The sequence below is a fragment of the Myodes glareolus genome, chromosome 12 (assembly GCF_982192425.1).
Source record: "Myodes glareolus chromosome 12, mMyoGla1.1, whole genome shotgun sequence".
NCBI lineage: Eukaryota > Metazoa > Chordata > Mammalia > Rodentia > Cricetidae > Myodes > Myodes glareolus.
In genome coordinates this window covers 79,904,570-79,922,706 of record NC_142037.1, presented here as the reverse complement: position 1 = coordinate 79,922,706, position 18,137 = coordinate 79,904,570, and the positions used below count along the sequence as shown (strand labels likewise).

General features: G+C 42.3%; 3 long non-coding RNA genes across 3 annotated transcripts in view; 2 read left to right on the top strand and 1 right to left on the bottom strand.

The window, feature by feature from the left end:
- The first annotated feature begins 1,336 nt into the window (after positions 1 to 1,336).
- Positions 1,337 to 18,137, top strand: part of LOC148120302 (uncharacterized) — a 40,696-nt gene continuing 23,895 nt past the window's right edge. The window contains exon 1 of the long non-coding RNA XR_015739511.1: positions 1,337 to 1,469. This is a non-coding gene — a long non-coding RNA (uncharacterized LOC148120302). The remainder of the gene's footprint in view (positions 1,470 to 18,137) is intronic.
- On the top strand, positions 8,853 to 17,941 carry LOC125392141 (uncharacterized). Its single transcript, XR_007229403.3, has 3 exons — positions 8,853 to 8,909; positions 9,489 to 12,243; positions 16,395 to 17,941. It is a non-coding gene; the product is annotated as an uncharacterized LOC125392141 (long non-coding RNA).
- Positions 9,850 to 13,687, bottom strand: LOC146892151 (uncharacterized). The gene is made up of 2 exons (XR_015004727.2): positions 13,060 to 13,687; positions 9,850 to 12,918 (listed from the first exon to the last, which is right to left on the bottom strand). It is a non-coding gene; the product is annotated as an uncharacterized LOC146892151 (long non-coding RNA).

Below are 18,137 nucleotides of genomic sequence, written 5' to 3'. Positions count from 1 at the left end.
TTCGCCTTCCACTGTGAGGATCCCAAGAGTCATAAGGCTGGATGGCAAGCGTCCTTACCGGGATACCCAGGCATCTCGTTGGCCCCTGCACTCTTTATCCCAGTTATCCTAACATGGCTTGCAGAAGATTCGCTTATTAACTATGCAAGCACACCCTTTTAGTGTCCCTTGCGTTGTTACAGGAAAAACAAAACATCTTCCGGTTGTTCCAGAATCATTTAGACATCATGTCTGCCGTGACTTTGCTTGGGAATCCCAGAGCACTGACAGTTAAGGGCTAGCAAGTGTGTGGCAGGCTTTGGGTGCGACTTTCACACCCTCTCAGGGGAGGGCGGCTTTCACAATACTGCGTATTTGTGGAGAGCGGTGCTGTCTCTGTAAACTGTGGGTGATTGCGCACCTGGACTTTAAATAATGTCAGACTCCGTCTCCTTTTGCCACCCATTCTCCTTCTCCTTTTTCTGAGCGGTTTTTTTTTCCTCCTACCATGCGTCAGACCTCTTCTGGCCTTGCCTAGGTGTGTGTAGGTGAGGAGAGCAAGGAACCCGACACCTGTGCACGGCTCGCTGAGGAACTTCGCTGCCTCTGGCGGCCCACACGTGTCCACTCTCGCAGTTGCACAACTTTGCCAGTAGGTGGCGGCCACACACCAGTGAGACCCTGGCTTCTAGCTGAGGCTGCCCTGCCCCTGCTCAGAGAAGAAGGGACGGGACCAGAACCCTGCAGAGCGAGGAAAGCAGAAAACGTGAAGAGCTGAGGCTGAGAAGACTGATTACTCGCTTCCAACCCCAGCTCTTCCGATTTTCTAGCGTCCCAGTCTCACGCAGTTAAATTTTTTTTACTGAGGAAGACAGATACGCGTATTTAATGGGAGAGTGAGCACCAAGCCCAGCAACACATAAACGCGAAGCACACAGCACTCTGGAGGAACTGGAAAGCTATAGGAACTCACTATCATTTTGTTGAGAATTAATGGCAGGCGAGGCTTTTTACACTTTGAGGGTCACTTAGCTCAGTTACCTCGATTCCTCGTTTTGTAGAAAGGGGTCTGAGAACCTCATCAGTCGTTCCATAGACTTACAGAGAGCCCATCACAGAAAGCTCCATTGTCTGGACTCACGGGCTGTCCTGCCAGGGTCAGGAAAATCGAAGGCAAAAGTGCTGCCGAGACAAGTCGATAACCTAGCGATGGATATCTGCTCCTCCCCGCTGCCAGGTTGCCTCTCCGCGGTTCTGTAGCAAAGACAACAGACAGACAGTTCCTTGAGGGCAGCTCCTCCGTTTGTCCTGGGTTTATGGTAGTTTATCAGTGGGATAGCAGATTGATCGTGATGAAAAGAGACAAAGCAGAAGAGTACCCGCGTCCAGCCAGCCGGGCACTGCACTTTGCTCCCTCTCAAACATTTGCAAACAAGAGAAGCCATGGGCTCCGCAGTGTGGATCATTGATGGATCTTGTACCATTTAAAGGTGATGTAAAGCTAGCTTTGGCTGCCATGGGTCTGGTCAGTGTTGATTGTGCTGAGTCAGGGCTGGACACAGCCTGCTGTGGCTTAGGGAAGGGCATGGGGCTCCTTCGGAAACATAGGTACTAAGTGCTGTGTTTATGATATGTTAGTTTCCGAACTATAAATAGGGCTGTGCCTGTGTCACGCTCTCATTTCTGCCTGCAGAGCAATGGAAAAGTGGCTTCTGGTGACTGTGACTGAGGTAGGAGAAAGAACAACTTCCACCCCTCCCCACTCCCCCCCCCCCACACCTCAGCCATCTCCGGGGATGCTCTGGTGTGCAGGGATTTCCCGGAGGCCAGGTGAGGTGTACACAACTGTAGTATCAACACTTGGAAAGCTGAGGCAGGAGGATTACAGTTCAAGGCCAGTCTGTGCTTTACAGTAAGAACCTGCATCCACCCTCCACCGCCACCACCCAGGATCTCTTTATGTTTGAAAGCTACCCTAGGTTACCATGGGCATTGAATAGAGCTTCTCATACTCTGAGTCACCGCTGTGATGCAACCTGCCATGGTTTAGGGAGAGGCAGAACCACGGGCAGGAGGATCACAAGTCTGAGCCAGTCTGGGCTTACAACGTGAGATGAGAAAGGAAGGAAAGAAAAGAGAAAGATGGCGGTCTAGTTTTTGCCATGGCAGGAGAGGGAAGGACAGTGTCAAGAAATAGTTTGCATGAAGAAACTTTCAGTAATGGGCTAAGAGGAGAGGGGTAGAGAGAAGACATCGGTCATAAGAACAAAGATTTTAGAATGCGTCTGTCTTAGTTAAGGTTACCATGCTGTGATGAAGCATTATGACCAAAGCAGCTTGGGGAGGAAAGGGTTAGTTTGGCTTATGCTTCGCCTCATTGGCCATCACTGAGGAAGCCAGGATAGGAACTCAAGCATGGCAGGAACCTGGGGGGGCAGGAGCTGATATAGACAGAGGTTATGGAGGGTGCTGCTGACTGGGTTGCTCCCTATGGCTTGATCACCCTGCTTTCTTATAGACCCCAGGACCACCAACCCAGGGATGGCACCACCCAGTCTGGGCCGGGCCTTCTCCCATCAATCACTAATTAAGAAAATGCCCCACAGGCTTGCCTACAGCCTGATCCTGTGGGGGCATTTTCTTAATTGAGATACCTTCCTCTCTTGACGACTTTAGCTTGTATCAAGTTGACATAAAACTCACCAGCACAGCCAGTCTGGCTACAGGGAGGGATTACTTGCTGAGATGAGGCAGAAGGGGAGAGGCCCATCTGAGAAGCATAAAGCTAGGAGATCTGTTATTTTAAGATCAAAAATGCTTACCCAACCCTAGAAGCGTAGCCTCCGCCACAGATGCAATTATGGTAGAGCCTGTTGCTTTTAGACGGAAAATCCATCAACATGTATTATACAGACTATTGTAGGGCATCATAATACAAATTTGTATTCTATTTATGTATGTGTATGTATGATATGCGTGTGGAAGCATACAGGATGAGTCTCGTGTGCAAACTTGTGAGAGTCAGTTCTCTCCTTCCATCACGGGATCTGGGTGTCAAACTGATGTCAGTAGATTTGCACCGCCTGCTGAATCATCTCACCAGCCTGTGACACTGTTTTTAGTACTGGGGTATCTAAACACATGAGAACAAATAAAAGGGTACTCTAAAAGCAGGCAGCGAAAGGTGCTGTTCAGCTCCGTTACAGTCTTACGGGTCCGCCATGAGACACGGGTCCATTGTTGGCTGAAATGTTGCTATGGCTGTATACTTACCTTAGTAATGAGAGGTCCACAGGCAAGCTTCGAAGAAGTAGATTGTGGTGTTGCAGAGGGGAAACCTGGGTTGGTATGGATTGGCCTTGAATTACTCCAAGATGAATTGGAAAGAGTGAGTGAAGACTTTTTTAATGTCTTCAAACAGTATAAGCCCATGTGACCAGAGAGCATTGCTATTGTCTGTTAAGAGGGAAAGATGTGCATTCACGTGGTCATGGGAGCAATTGTCGTAAAAGGAAGAATTTGATAACTCTGGAGAAAGAGATGGAGGGCAGTTCTGGAGATCAGAAGGTATAGGAATAGAAGAGGGGGTTGGATTTCCCAGAACCGGAGTTTGGGATCCTCTTGAAGTGGGTGCTAGGAACCGAACTCTGTCCTCTGGGAGAGTGGGGGCAGAAGCTTTTATCTAAATTGCTCTATTATTAATAAAAACTTGGGAGTCAGATATTGGGATTAAACTTGATAGATGAAGAAAGCAGCAGAGGAATGACCAGCTGACCCCCTCTCTCCACGCTTCCCAGAATGAAAGGCCCACAAATCTTTCAAAGCCCCTCCCTACTCTCTCCTATGCCTCTCTATCATATTGTATTCTGGATCCTCCAAACTCTCTATGGCTAATTCCAGTGGGATAATTGTTGACTCCACTCCCTGATTCAAGGTAAATTTTATTAACAGTCTTGGAGTGTTGCACAATCAAATATCCCACAGCGTTCCCCCTTTTGTCTAAATAAAAAGGAAAGATTTTCCCTCTAACACAGGGAAGTTATATACAATAAGAACAATTTCCAAGGAAGGATTATAATCATGCTTCCTGTTTCCTCTGCCTCCATGACACCCATGAAAAACCTTGTGGCAAAGGGGAGAAAAGAAAGCAGGTTTTGAAGTTCACACTGATTGCACCCACCCTGTAGAAGACGGAATCACGGACGCTGCCAACCCGGAGCAGTTCCTCCAGGAGAGAAGCAAGGTGAACGGCAAAGCTGGGAACCTTGGGAGAAGGGCTGGGGCCATCAAATGAAGGAAGAGCAAGATCATTGTCACTCCTGAGGTACCTTTCTCCAAAAGGTATTTGAAATATCTCACCAAAAAAGTACTGCTAATATCGCCCCCCAAAATTACTGCAAACTCTTTGCCAGTGTTCATTTTCTGCCCATGATGAAGTGATTCTCACATTAGTAAAAGGCACCATAATTTCTTTTGGTTTTATTCCTGCTAATTGCCGAAGTCTCAATTTTCCTTTCAGAATCAAATTCAGAAACCTTGTCTACATTGGCATTTAAATTTTATTCTTTGTGTGGTAAAAATATGCATTAAAAGATATTATCTTCTCTTTGCATAAGAATGCCTGTGGGAGAATGCGTAGAAGGTAAAATAACCAGAATACAGTCAGCTGTGGATCCAAGCAATCCACACATGCATCCTGCAAATTCTTTCCTACCAAAGCTAATTCTCTCTCAGCTTCAGCTGATAATTCTATAACCTTGTAAGGGTTGTAATAAATGACTTAGTTCTTGAGTTATTAATCCAACTGGTGGTCATAGCCAGTTAATACCTCCCAGTAACTTTTTAATTATTTTTTTTAAAGAAAACAAACTATCTTTTTTTTTATTTTACATACCAATCCCAGTTCCCACTCCCTCCCCTCCTCCTCTTCCCTCCACCTAATCCCCCCATCCCAACCCACCCACTCCTCAGAGAGAGTAAGGCACATTGCTTTGGGGAAGGTCCAAGGCCCTCCCTACTATATCTAGGCTGAGCAAAGTATCCATTCAAAGACAATAGGTTCCCAAAAAGCCAGTACATGCAGTAGGGATAAATCCTGGTGCCACTGAGAGTGGTCCCTCAGTCTGCCCCAACCATGCAACTGTCACCCACATTCAGAGGGACTAGTTTGGGCCTGTCCTATTTCCTTCCCTGTCCAGCTGGAGTTAGTGAGCTCCCATTAGCTCAGGTAGACTGCTTCAGTGGGTATCCCCATTATGGTCTTGACCTCGTTGCTCATATTCTCACTCCTCCCACTTTTCAACTGGACTTTGGGATCTCAGTCCAGGGTTCCGATGCAGGTCTCTGCCTCTGTTTCCATCAGTAGCTGAATGAAGGTTCTATGGTGATATTTAAGATATTCATCAATCTGACTACAGGGCAAGGACAGTTTGGGCACCCTCTCCTCTATTGCTTAGGGTCTTAGCTGGGGTCATCCTTGTGGATTCCTGGGAATTTCTCTAGAGCCAGGTTTCTTGATAGTCCCATAATGGCTCCCTCAATCAAGATACCTCTTTCCTTGGTCTCATCTCTGTCCTTCCTCCATCTCCACTATCCCATTCCCTCAAGTTCTCCTCCCTTTTCACCTTTTCTCCTTGTTTTCCCCTTCCATCCTCCCTACTCCCTCCACCCCCATGCTCACAATTTTGTCAGGCCATCTTGTCTGTTCCCCTTTCCAGGTGGATCTATGTATGTTTTACTTAGCTTCTCTAGGATCATGAACTATAGACTCAATATCCTTTGCTTTACAGCTAGTATCCACTTATGAGTGAGTACATACCATATTCATCTTTCTGAGTCTGGGTTACCTTATTCAGGATGGTTTTTCTAGTTCTATCCATTTGCATGCAAATTTCAAGATGCCATTGTTTTTTTACTGCCGAGTAGTACTCTAATATGTGAATGTGTCACATTTTCTTTATCCATTCTTCAGTTGAGGGGCATCTAGGTTGTTTCCAGGTTCTGGCTTTTACAAATAATGCTGCTATGAACATAGCTGAACAAATGTCTTTATAGTATGATTGAGCATCTTTAGGATAAATGCTCAAGAGTGATATTGCTAGGTCCTAAGGTAGGTTGACTCCCAAATCCTGAGAAACTACCATACTGATTTCCAAAGTGGTTGTATAAGTTCTCATTCTCACTAGCAATGGAGGACTGTTTCCCTTACTCCATATCCTCTCCAGCATAAGCTATCATTAGTGTTTTTGATTTTAGCCATTCTGATTGGTGTAAGATGGTATCTCAGAGTTGTTTTGATTTGCATTTCCCTGATGGCTAAGAATGTTGAACATTTCCTAAAGTGTCTTTCAGCCATTTGAGATTCTTTTGTTGAGAATTCTTTGTTTAGTTCTGTACCCCATTTTTTAATTGTGTTATTTGGAATTTTGATGTCAGATGTCTTGAGTTTTTTTTAGATATATTTTGGAGATCAGTCCTTTGTCTGATGTGGGGTTGTTGGTGAAGATCTTTTCCCATTCAGTAGGCTGCCTTTTTGCCTTACTGACTGTGTCCTTTGCTTTACAGAAACTACTCAGTTTCAGGAGGTTCCATTTATTTATTGTTGCTCTCAGTGTTTGTGCTACTGGTGTTATATTTAGGAAGTGGTCTCCTGTGCCTATGTATTGAAGACTACTTCCTACTTTCTCTTCTATCAGGTTCAGTGCGGTCAGATTTATATTAAGGTCTTTAATCCATTTGGACTTGAGTTTTGTACATAGGGATAGATCTGGATCTATTTACTTTTTTTTTTTTAACATGTTGACATCCAGCTATGCCAGCATCATTTGTTGAAGATGCTTTCTTTTTTCCATTGTATATTTTTAGCTTCTTTGTCAAAAATTAGGTGTTCATAGGTATGTGTATTAATATCCAGGTCTTCAATTCAATTTCATTGGTCAACCTCTCTGTTTTTATGCCAATACCAAGCTATTTTCATTACTGTAGCTGTATAATAGAGCTTGATGTCAGGGATGTTGATACCTCTGGAAGTTCCTTTATTGTACAAGATTGTGTTGGCTATCATGGGTTTTTTGTTTTTCCATATGAAGTTGAATATTATTCTTTCAATGTCTGTGAAGAATTGTGTTGAAGTTTTGATAGTGATTGCATTGAATCTATAGTTTGCTCTTGGTAGGACTGCCATTTTTATTATGTTGATCCTACCTATCCAAGAATATGGGAGAGCATTCCATTTTCTGGTATCTTCTTCAATTTCTTTCCTCAAAGAATTAAAGTTCTTGTCAAATAGGTCTTTCACTTCTTTGGTTAGTGTTTCCTCCCAAGATATTTTATGTTATTTGTGGCTATTGTGAAGGGTGATGTTTCTCTGATTTCCCTCTCAGCTTCTTTATCATTTATATATAGGAGGGCTACTGATTTTTCTTTAGTTGATCTCGTATCCTGTCACATCACTGAAGGTAGTTTTCAGTTGTAGAAGTTCTCTACTAGAGTTTTTGGGGTCACTTATGTGTACTATCATATCTTCTGCAAATAACAAAAGTTTGACTTCTTCCTTTCCAATTTGAATTCCCTTGATATTTTCTTGTTGTCTTATTGCTCTAGCCAGAATTTCAAGAACTATGTTAAATAGTTATGGAGAGAGTGGACAGCCGTCTTGTTCCTGATTTTAGGGGGATTGCTTTGATGTTGACTTTCTGTATATTACTTTTATTATGTTTAGATATGTTTCTTGTATCCCTGATCTCTCTATCATGAAGGGGTGTTATATTTTGTCTCACACTTTTTCAACATCTAAAGAGATGATCATATGGTTTTTTCTTTCAATTTATATGGCGGATTACATTGATAGACCTTCATATGTCGAACCATCCCTGCATCTCTGGGATAAGCTGACTTGATCATGGTAGATGATTTTTTTTTTAATGTGTTCTTGGATTTGGATTGCCAGTATGTTATTGAGTATTTTTGCATCTATGTTCATGGTGAGATTGGTCTGTAATTCTCTTTCTTGATTGAGTCTTTGTGTGGTTTTGATATCAGGGTAACTGTAGCCTGTGGCCTCATAAAATAGAGTTTGTCAATGTTTCTTTTGTTTCTATTATATGTAACACTTTGAGGAGTATAGGTATTAGTTTTTCTTTGAAGTTCTGGTAGAATTCTGTACTGAAACCATCTGACCCTGGTGTTTTTCTGTTTGTTTGTTTGGTTGGTTGGTTGGGAGGCTTTGATGACAGTTTCTATTTTCTTGCAGGTTATAGGTTTATTTAAATTGTCCCCTTGGTCTTGATTTAATTTTAATATGTGGTGCCTATCCAGAAAATTGTCTATTTTCTTGGCATTTTCCAATGCTGTGGAGTACAGGTTTTTGTAGTTTGATCTAATGATTCTCTGGATTTCCTCAGTGTCTGTTGTTATTTTCCCCTTTTCATTTCTGATTTTGTTAATTTAGATGTTCTCTTTCTGCCTTTTGATTAGTTTGGATAAGGGTTTGTCTATCTTGCTGATTTTCTAAAAAAAAAAAAAACAACAACTCTTTGTTTCATTGAGTCTTTGTATTATTTTCTTTGTTTCTATTTTATTGATTTCAGCCCTCAATTTGATTATTTCTTGTCTTCTACTCCTCATGGGTGAGACTGCTTCTTTTATTCTAGAGCTTTCAGGTGTGCTGTTAATTCACTAGTGTGAGCTTTCTCTACTTTATGTAGGCATTTAGTGCTATGAACTTTCCTCTTAGCAATGCTTTCATAGTGTCCCACAGGTTTGGGTACATTTTGCCTTCATTTTTGTTGAATTCTAGGAAATCTGTAATTTATTTACTTCTTCCTGGACCCAGGGGTGATTCAATAGAACACTGTTTAATTTCCATTTGTTCGTGGACTTTCTAGAATTAGTGTTGCTGTTGAATTCTAATTTTAAACCTTGGTGATCTGGTAAGATACAGGGGGTTATTCCAATTTTATTTATATCTGTTGAGGTTTGATTTGTTTCAGAGTATGTGGTAAATTTTAGAGAAGATTATATTCTTTCGTGTTTGGGTGGAATGTTCTGTGGATGTCTGTTAATTCCATTTGAGTCCTGATATCTGTTAGTTCTCTTATTTCTCTGTTAGGTTTCTGTCTGGTTGACCTGTTCATTGGGGAGAGTGAGGTGTTGAAATCTCCTACTATTAGTGTGTGGGGTATGATGTACAATTTAAGCTTTAGTAATGTTTCTTTTACATATGTGGGTGCTCTTGTATTTGGAGCATAGATGTTCAGGATTGAGACTTCATCTTGATGGATTGTTCCTGTTATGAGTATAAAGTGTCCTTCTTCGTTTCTATGGAGGGCCTAGAGAGTGGGGTGTCCTGCCGGGTGGCTGGTCACTCACCTCTTCTCCCAGTAATTTTTGAAAATCATTAAGAGTTTGTAATTTATCTTTCCTGAATTATATTTTCTGTGATTGAATTTTCTGTAAACCTATCTTATATCCTAAAAATTAATAGAACCTCCTGTTTGTATTTTTTTCAGGAGCAATTTGCAATTCTGAACAAGGCAAAATTCTCTTTACTTCATCAAACACTTTTCTAAGATATCTGCATCTGAATCAGCTAGAAAGATATCATCCATATAATGGCAAATTATACACTGTACATGAATTATTTCTAATGACTGTTGTACAAAACATTTACACAAGGTGGAGCTATTTAAAATTCCTTGGGGAGGAAATTTTCCACTGATATCTTTTAACGGGCTGGGAGTTATTAAAAATAGGCAAAGGGAAGGCAAATTTTTCTCTGTCCTGCTCTCAAAAATGTGTGATGTAAAAAACAGTTCTTTAAATCAATCACTATAATAGACCATCATTTAAGTAAAAAGGAAGGCAAGAGAATTTCACACTGTAAAGTGCCCATTGGCTGGACCACTTTATTAATATCTCTCTGATAAGCTATTGTTCTCCACTTTCCAGATTTCTGTTTAATGACATTCTAGGAGAATTTCAAGGACTGGTCGACTCCTCAGTGTGTTTACCATGTAGCTGCTCCTGTATCAGCTGCTCTAGTGCCTGCAATTTTTCTGAGGTCAAAGGCCATTGTTCCATCCACTCAGGGTTGTCAGCTAACCATTTTAAAGGTAGGGTAGTTGGTGCCTTTGTGTTCTGCTTGTGAGCAACCTGAAGGCCTCTTACTGTTCCTGATAACACTTTTTAAGATTTTTCTCAGAGCATTCTTTATTTTATGGTTTGTTTATGAAATTGGAGGATTAATCTGTGTTTTCCATTGCTGTAACAAATAATGTCCCAATAAATTCATCTTTATATTAGTCACATATGCCTTTAATTTTCCTATATATTTGACCCATCCTATACTTTATCTTATGTAGATAAAGTTTCAATTGCTAGAAGCTGAACATTTACCTCCTGACAAAGCCAATCTGGAGGCCAAGATTTTGGTGAACTTGTTGTTACATCTATCCTCATGTGAACCAAAACTTCAGTTTCAAAGTCATTTATTCATATTTTAAGCTTTGGTGTTTGGTCATTTATAACAGTTTATCAAAATATTTGTTGTATGTTCTCTCCTGAATTTTTTATCTACTAAAGCTGTTCTGTCCTTGATTACATCCAGAGTAGTGCTGTTTTTAACGCGAGACATTAAGTCTTTTAACTGCTCTGTGGACAAGTTTCTCCAGTGTTGTCAGGCAATGATTGAACAAAATTTGATACTGGGTCCTGTGAGAGGCCCCTCTAAAGCATTTCCCAATGGCAAAGGGTTACCTTGCCTGTCTCTTATTGATCTAAATCTATTAATCTAATGCCAGACTTAGCCAAACCTTCTGTGTATTCAAGGGGGCTGTGGCCTTCTTTTTGAACTATGTCAAGAAAAAGTATTGTTTCTAGTAATGCTTTGCCTACAATCCTTTTCAAGTGGCCTTATTTACCATGATTAAAACATCTGACATTTTGATTTTTCTTATAATTTTTAAAAATCACTTCTGCTATCAAAGTAGCATTGTAAGTGTGATCTCACTTTTGCATTCAGAATTAGCATTTTCAAAAGCCAAAGATTCAATTAATATTTGTCTGGTTACTGGATCTGATATCATTCTATTTAAAGCTGAACTCAATCTTTGCCAAAAAAGAAAGTGAAGGCTCCTGCTGGGCCTTGTATAATTTTAGTAAATGACTCAACCCTCTTTCCTGATTTTTCAACCTTGTCCCAAGTATTTAAGGCTGCTGGACAACATAGGCCAAGGTGTGATCATCAGCTTCACACTGTTCTTGCTCATCAGAATACTGACTGAGACACTGGTCTTGGGGACATCAACACCTCTGGCTCTAGTTCATTGTTCTATGGCCCTCGCTTCCTCTGTCCACCTTGTCCTCCATTGTAACTGAGGACCAGCTTCTAATATTGCTATAGCTAAATCTTTCCAATCTTGGTGGATAAGCTGCCCATCAATTTAACCTCTCCTCTTGCTTTGGATAAAGTGGCTTGAGAAAGTTTGGGAACACACAGGGACATCTCTGAAAAAATTTAGATGGGATGAAAGTCCTCCCAGTGGGGCTCCCCAGGGAAGGAGAGCACATGGATGAAGAGCTGGACCGACTCTCGCTTGAGCCTGTTGAATGCATTCATGCTAGGTGCAATGAAAAACCTCCCAGAGCTAGGAGAAGAAAAAGACACCCCATATAGACCTTGAAAACGGCTATTCTTCCCTTTGTTGTACAAGTATGTAAACCATATCTTCATGCAGATATTTATAACTATTCTTTTCCCACAAAGACTCAGCAAGGTCCCTGTTTACTGTCCCGTGAAATGCCATGCTAGAACCCAGAGCAAGCTAGCTGGGCCTGTGTAAGCAGCAGGAACGATGGTGTTGATGTGGATTCACGTCCAGAAAAAAGGAGGTGAAAAGCTTCTGAAAGAATGTTTCAGTCTCACCAAAGCTCCTCTCCACTGACCACCATCTCAGAGCTTCTGTTCTCCAGACCTGTGGGCTGTCCTTCAGATGTGTCCAGAGGTCCTCCTAGCTCAGAGTCTGTCATTCTTAGAAAAATTCCATGCATGTCCAAAAGCATATCTCATATCTGAGCAGCTACACTCACAAGAGCAAGTGAAAGCAGGGAGAGACAGAAATGAAGAGGACACGATAAATCTACCAGAGGCAGCGCTGCCTTGAGCTGAGCTACGCTGGATACAGAACTCACAGCAAAGACAAAAAGCTTTGCATCCGCACAGAACCAGGAACCCCACAGCGTGACAAGGCGTGCTAGGATAAACAGGTAGGCAAATTTAAAGTCAAATGCTTATGTTCAGGTACCTTCCAAACATCCTCCTATCCACTCTTCCCCCACAGCTAAAACTTCATGCTGAAAGCTCTGCAAGCCCAGAGTTCCCACTCGGAATTCCTGCCTGCCAACTTTATAATGAAAACATAGCATGGTCACAGTTTTTCCTGCCCATTTAACCTTTTGGATATTCAAGAGCTAAGAAAATCCCCAGATAGCTCTGCCGTCTCTCCTTCTTGAACTATGACCTTAAACTGGGCATGCTCAGGAATGTGCCTAACCCCTAGCCCTAGTCTGTTTTCCTGAATGAATATGTAAGGCTCCCTACATGAAATCCCCATCCTTCCCTGTGTTTAAGGAGGGCATTGCTCTGGAAACAGTGTTGGTCTGTCCACGCCTACTATAGTAATACATCTCTTTCTAGTCTTTTATTTCTTGACCATGCTTCTTGGGCTTTGCGCTTACCAAGATTCTAGCACATTCCCTTCAGTGACAGGATGAAAGGCTGCCTCCGTAGCGGTCCTTCATTTGGGAGCTCCTTCTACCACTGCCGGCAGCCAATAGGTTACACCTCCTGCTTCAAGCTTTCAGTAGCTCACACTTTTGGTCAAAAACAAATCCGCTTGATTTCAAGTGCTGGGTGGAAAGTTATTTGATTAAATTATTGACCTGTAATGACAAAAGGAGTGGTGTCAAAGTAAGACTGAAGCTATTTCCCTGCATATCTAAAAGTAAAGAATTTTTTCATAAATACAGCATTGGCGGTTAGTGAGCAGGAAAGATAGGGAGCTAGGAACAATCTCTACTCACTTTAGTGCTGGAGTGCTAACATGGTGAGATCAGATAACGACATGATGTGTGCTTCGGCTGTTTCCTGGAGATCCACACTGAAAAGGGTATGGGGTTCATGTCTGTAATCTCAGAATTCAGGAAATGGAGACTGGAAGATCAGGAGTTCAAGGCCAGCCTCATTCTACATTACGTAGAAGTCAGCCGATGATGTGGGATTCTCTTCTGCACGCTATGAATATGTTTTATTATCATTGGTTAATAAAGGAGCTACTTTGGACTATGGCAGGACAGAATAAAGCTAGGTGGGAAAACTAAATTGAACGCAGGACGAAAGAAGGTGGAGTCAGGGAGACGCCGCATAGATGCGGATGGAGAAAGATGCTGGAACTGTACCATAGGTCACAACCTCATGGAGATACATAGATTAATAGAAATGGGTTAATTTAAGATATAAGAGTTAGCTTGGAATATCCCTGAGTCATCAGCCGGTGTTGCGATTAATATAGTCTGTATGTGATTATTTGGGTCTGGGCGGCCAAGAAACCAACATGCAGTCTCTATTTACAAACATCATTACACAGTACATAGAGGCCAACTTGTATGAGACCCCATCCTCATGCCAGTGTGTGTGTATCTGGGTTAATTACCAGAGTCACCCCAGCAAAAGAGGGCAGTACAATGCAATGGACATAAACATATATATTTATATGCATACTACATGTTAAAGTTCATACCATAAAAGCTTAGGTCCTACCTGTCTACTTCTATTTATATTTGTTTGAAAATATCCATAATGAGTAACAGAGATACTTCAGATCACAGGACATGAGCAGATACTTGCTGAATCAAAACAGTAACTGAAATATTTCCCCTAGGCATTAAAATTGTAATATGGGTATGTCTTCAACCACATTTCCAAAATTCCTAAAAGTTTACATTTCCAAATTGACCATTATTGCTTCTCAAATTCCATGGTTTCCTTTTGGATCCATTTTTTCCTCATCAAATTGTTTGTGTGGTTCAAATTCAGCAATGCAGTGTGTGCGTGTGTGTGTGCTCAGGAAATAAGCCTTCTCAGTGTTAAAGACCTTTGAGACCTTTACATTACTTAGGAAGCCTGTGACGCCAGCAGCTCCAGATTGTACTGAGGTACCTTCTGATTTTGACCAGCAACTTTCGTGTTTGATAGACTTTTCCTGTAGGTTCTTTTTAATGGGTTAAGGGACGTTTTCTCCTCTTACCAAGGGCTGTGTTTTTGGGTGGCTGGGAGCCTTAATTGTAGGTTGATATTGATTATAACCCAGTGGTTTTGCAACCTATTGCTACAAGCATACAAAGTTTGCCTATCTCTATTTTACAATAAATAAACAAAGATGCAGCAACAAGAACTCTATCTAGTTTTAGTCTTTGCTGGACTTATTTTGTTATTTTGTTTCTAGAGCCAGGCAATACTTCATCCTATATATATAAAAAATAGAGTAAATGTTCCATGGAGAGGAAAAGAGTTTTAGAGAGAAGGGCTAAAGAGAGAGAAACAACACCAGAAACCTCACTGTTCTCTTGCAGATTATGTTCTTGATGAGGTGAAGACAGAGAGAGCAGGAACATTGCTGACGAGACAGCACCAGGTTATTGAAGGTTCCCTCTCTCCTTCCCTCCCTTCTTAAATATAATTTTATTAGCTTTCTGAGAATTTCATACAAAATATTTTGAGCATTCACCCCTACCCTGATTCCTCCCACACATCCCTAGCTACCAAACTTTATGACCTTCCCCTTTTTTTTCTTTTCTTTTTCTTTCTGTTTTTTTTTTCTTTCAGGGTTTCTCTGTGTAGCCTTGGCCCCTCTGAAACTAGTTCTGTAGACCAGGCTGGCCTCAAATCAAAGATGCACCTGCCTCTGCCTCCCGAGTGCTGGGAATAAAGGTTTGGGTCACCACCTCCTGGCCAGGATGATTTTCTATATGCATAAATTGTGAAACGGTCCTGTATTCAAGTTCAGTTCTTGTATCCACCATCATAAGTAGAACAGTTGAACTTCATTTTTAAGTTTTGTTTTGTAAGCAACAAAAAAATGTTATAGTCTAATAAATTCACTAAAATTCTCCATCTGGTGGCTGGAGAGACATCTCAGCCCTTAAAAATGTGTGTGACTCTTCCGGTCTGAGTTTGGTGCAGCCCATCCTCTGTAACTCCAGCTTCAGTGGATTTGATACTTTCTTCTCATCTCCGTGGGAACTTACACTTACATACATGTGTACATCACACACACACACACACACACACTCACAATTAAGAATAAAACAAAAATTTAAAAATGATTCATCTGCATTGAATCAGGCACAGAATACTAGGGGACAAGTCAAGGTTGCTGACTATATATATATATATATATATATATATATATATATATATATATATATATTTAATCTAGTATCACTAAGTGAACCACAGGTGAAATTTCTCATGACTGTTTATCAAATAATTATTTGATTTTAGGTGCTTTCAGATTACACAATGCCAAGTTACTTTGTGAAAATTTGGTGTTGTTTAAACTTTCTATGGTTTAAAAACAGCGGTCTTTATTTTATTGGTCATGTACTGAATGTTATCCATTATTAATGTGTTGGGCAGCTTGGCCTTCCCAAACAAAGTCTACAGCACAGACATAGTTTGAAGCCTTCCACATCTGGGCTGGGTGCGCTAGCGCGGTTGACTCTGGAGCCCTTCCTTCCGCATTGACAGCAGCTGGCTCTCTTTCACTGTCTTCAGATGGCCTTTCCGTGTGAGCTGGGAGAGAGGATAGCATCGGCTCGTCCATTCTGTCAAACTGAGCCCACTTCTGCGTTTAAAAAACTGCACCCATTTCTTTGAGAGCTTCATACAATGTGTTTCAATCATATTCCTCCCCAACACTTCCCCTTAATTCCTCCCAGATTTACCCGCAGTACCCTCAAATTTTGTCTTGTTTGTTTGGGCTGTCCATGCATACTTCTGGGTGTGAGACCATCCAGTGGGACTGTGGTCCACCCTCCAGGACTACATCCTCCAAGAATACAGACTTTCCTTTAACAGTTCCATTAACAGTTAGGAATAGGAGCCCTTCCCACTCCATGCCGGAGTGTTGACTGGCTCGATCAGGAGCTGGCAGCCACAGCTGCCTGTCAGTTCTGTCATACCTAGAAGACAGTGTTTTCTGCTGTGGGAGAATGCTCTTGCACAATGTAAAGATTTGTGTTTCTCACACAGCTTTCTCAGGACACGTACCCTCCATTCCTGTCTATTGTCCTTATGAATTTCCGTGTCTTCATTTCTCTGTGGCATACACTGATCAGGCCCTTATTTCTCTCTCAAGGTAATGGTTCACTTGTCGGCTGTGTCCGAAGTGTCACTTAATCTGGCCACTGAGATTCTGACCACTGTAATGGCTTTTGGGGGAGGCTGGCTTCTCATTAACAGTCCTGTTCAGATGCCATGGGACACCCCCCTTCCCGCGGGATGGATACCAAGCTGGTATGCACCACCAGGATGTGAAAGAATGAGAGGAACGCTTGCTGACGCGGGTAAGGAGCCAGTGCAGGATCGCTTGCTGACGCGGGTGAGGAACCCCGTGCAGAAACGCGCTGCTGCGGGTAAGGAGCCCCGTGCAGGAACGCTGGCTGCTGCGGGTAAGGAGCTCACCACAGAGACTTTGCGAAGCTGAGCTCTGTGAACAAAGAAAGCAGGTCTGTGAAGGAATCAAGGCAGACTCTACAGGGAAAACTGGAACTCTAGAGACTTGGGCGCATCTTTCAACATGTGGAATTTGAGGTCATGGTCCACATGTAAAAACCAAACCAAACCAAAATACAGCAGAATGCGTCTTGCACATAACTCATTCTAGTCACCGAAGGAGCTGAGTCAGAGCTACTTAGCAGTTTTGGTTGCTTTCTGCTAAGATTCTGGTGGCAGGTATGGCAGAGGATTATTTTATTAAACCATAACAAGAACAGATTCTGAAAGAGCATTAAGTGCTACATGAAGGGGCAGCAGGGCGTATTAAAGCTGTCATGCCCTTGTGCCTAGGGACCCTTGCTCTGTTTTGATGATGTTTTCATTTGCAGGAGTTAAGTTCTTCGTTTGCTCATGGCCGGTGCCATGGGGGCGGTGGTGTCTCCATGCACAAAGAGTGGTAGAGTCATCCTGCCTCTGCATTTTCACACAAAACAGACTCGCCCAGGGCAAGACTCAGCCTGAAAGTCACTGTCACACAGCGCTGAGCAACTTCGAGCTTGGCAGTGACTTAGTCAAGGCACAGCTGGGTTTCCACACAACCATTGCCCAGAGCGTGGGAGATGACACGTGGCTAAGAGCTACATGGACCCCCTGAGATCTCTGAGGAGAGAACTCAGCTCCCCTGGGCCAGAGGAAGGCCGATAGAAACCAGAGCAAAGTCTCCTTTTCCCTCCATTAGCCTTTGAATCTTTCCATGATGTCTCCTGCTGGCAAACAAAACACCCAAGAAGCAAGCTGACAAGATCATCTGGGATATGTACTCTTTAGAGTCCTGTTTCCAGAAGTCTAGAGAAGCCCTCTAAAGGGTATGTCTGGGGACAGGTAACATAGGTGGCCACGTATTCCTGCTCCTGTGTCTACTCTGTAACCTCTTGTTCACGCAGGGGTCTCTAGTATGTTGTGGGAATTCATTCCGCCAATAGTTTTGGGGTACAGGTCTTTGGACATGACTTCTGTGTGCAGGCATGATCTCTTATAAGGAAGAGGAAGGGGCTCTCTTGGGCTCTTGGGTTGTGGTCAGAGATTGGACCACTGCATCCTTGACCCCAGGGCAGAATGGAAGACCATGGTAGCTCCCTACCTTGTTGTTAATCCTAAGTGTTCCCTAATAAATCTGTTATCTTTTTATTAGGGCTCATGTGGATTCATTTAATGATGCCTTTACTGGTATCTACTGTAGCAAAAATTCAGAGACAGAAATTGGGTTTCAACCTGAAAGTCAGAAAAGCAAAACAGCCAGCCACTGTCTCTTACCTCGACCTCAGTCCGAAATGGCGATCCTGCCTCCAGGAATCTCAGAATGAGACTGTGTGAGAGCTGTCTT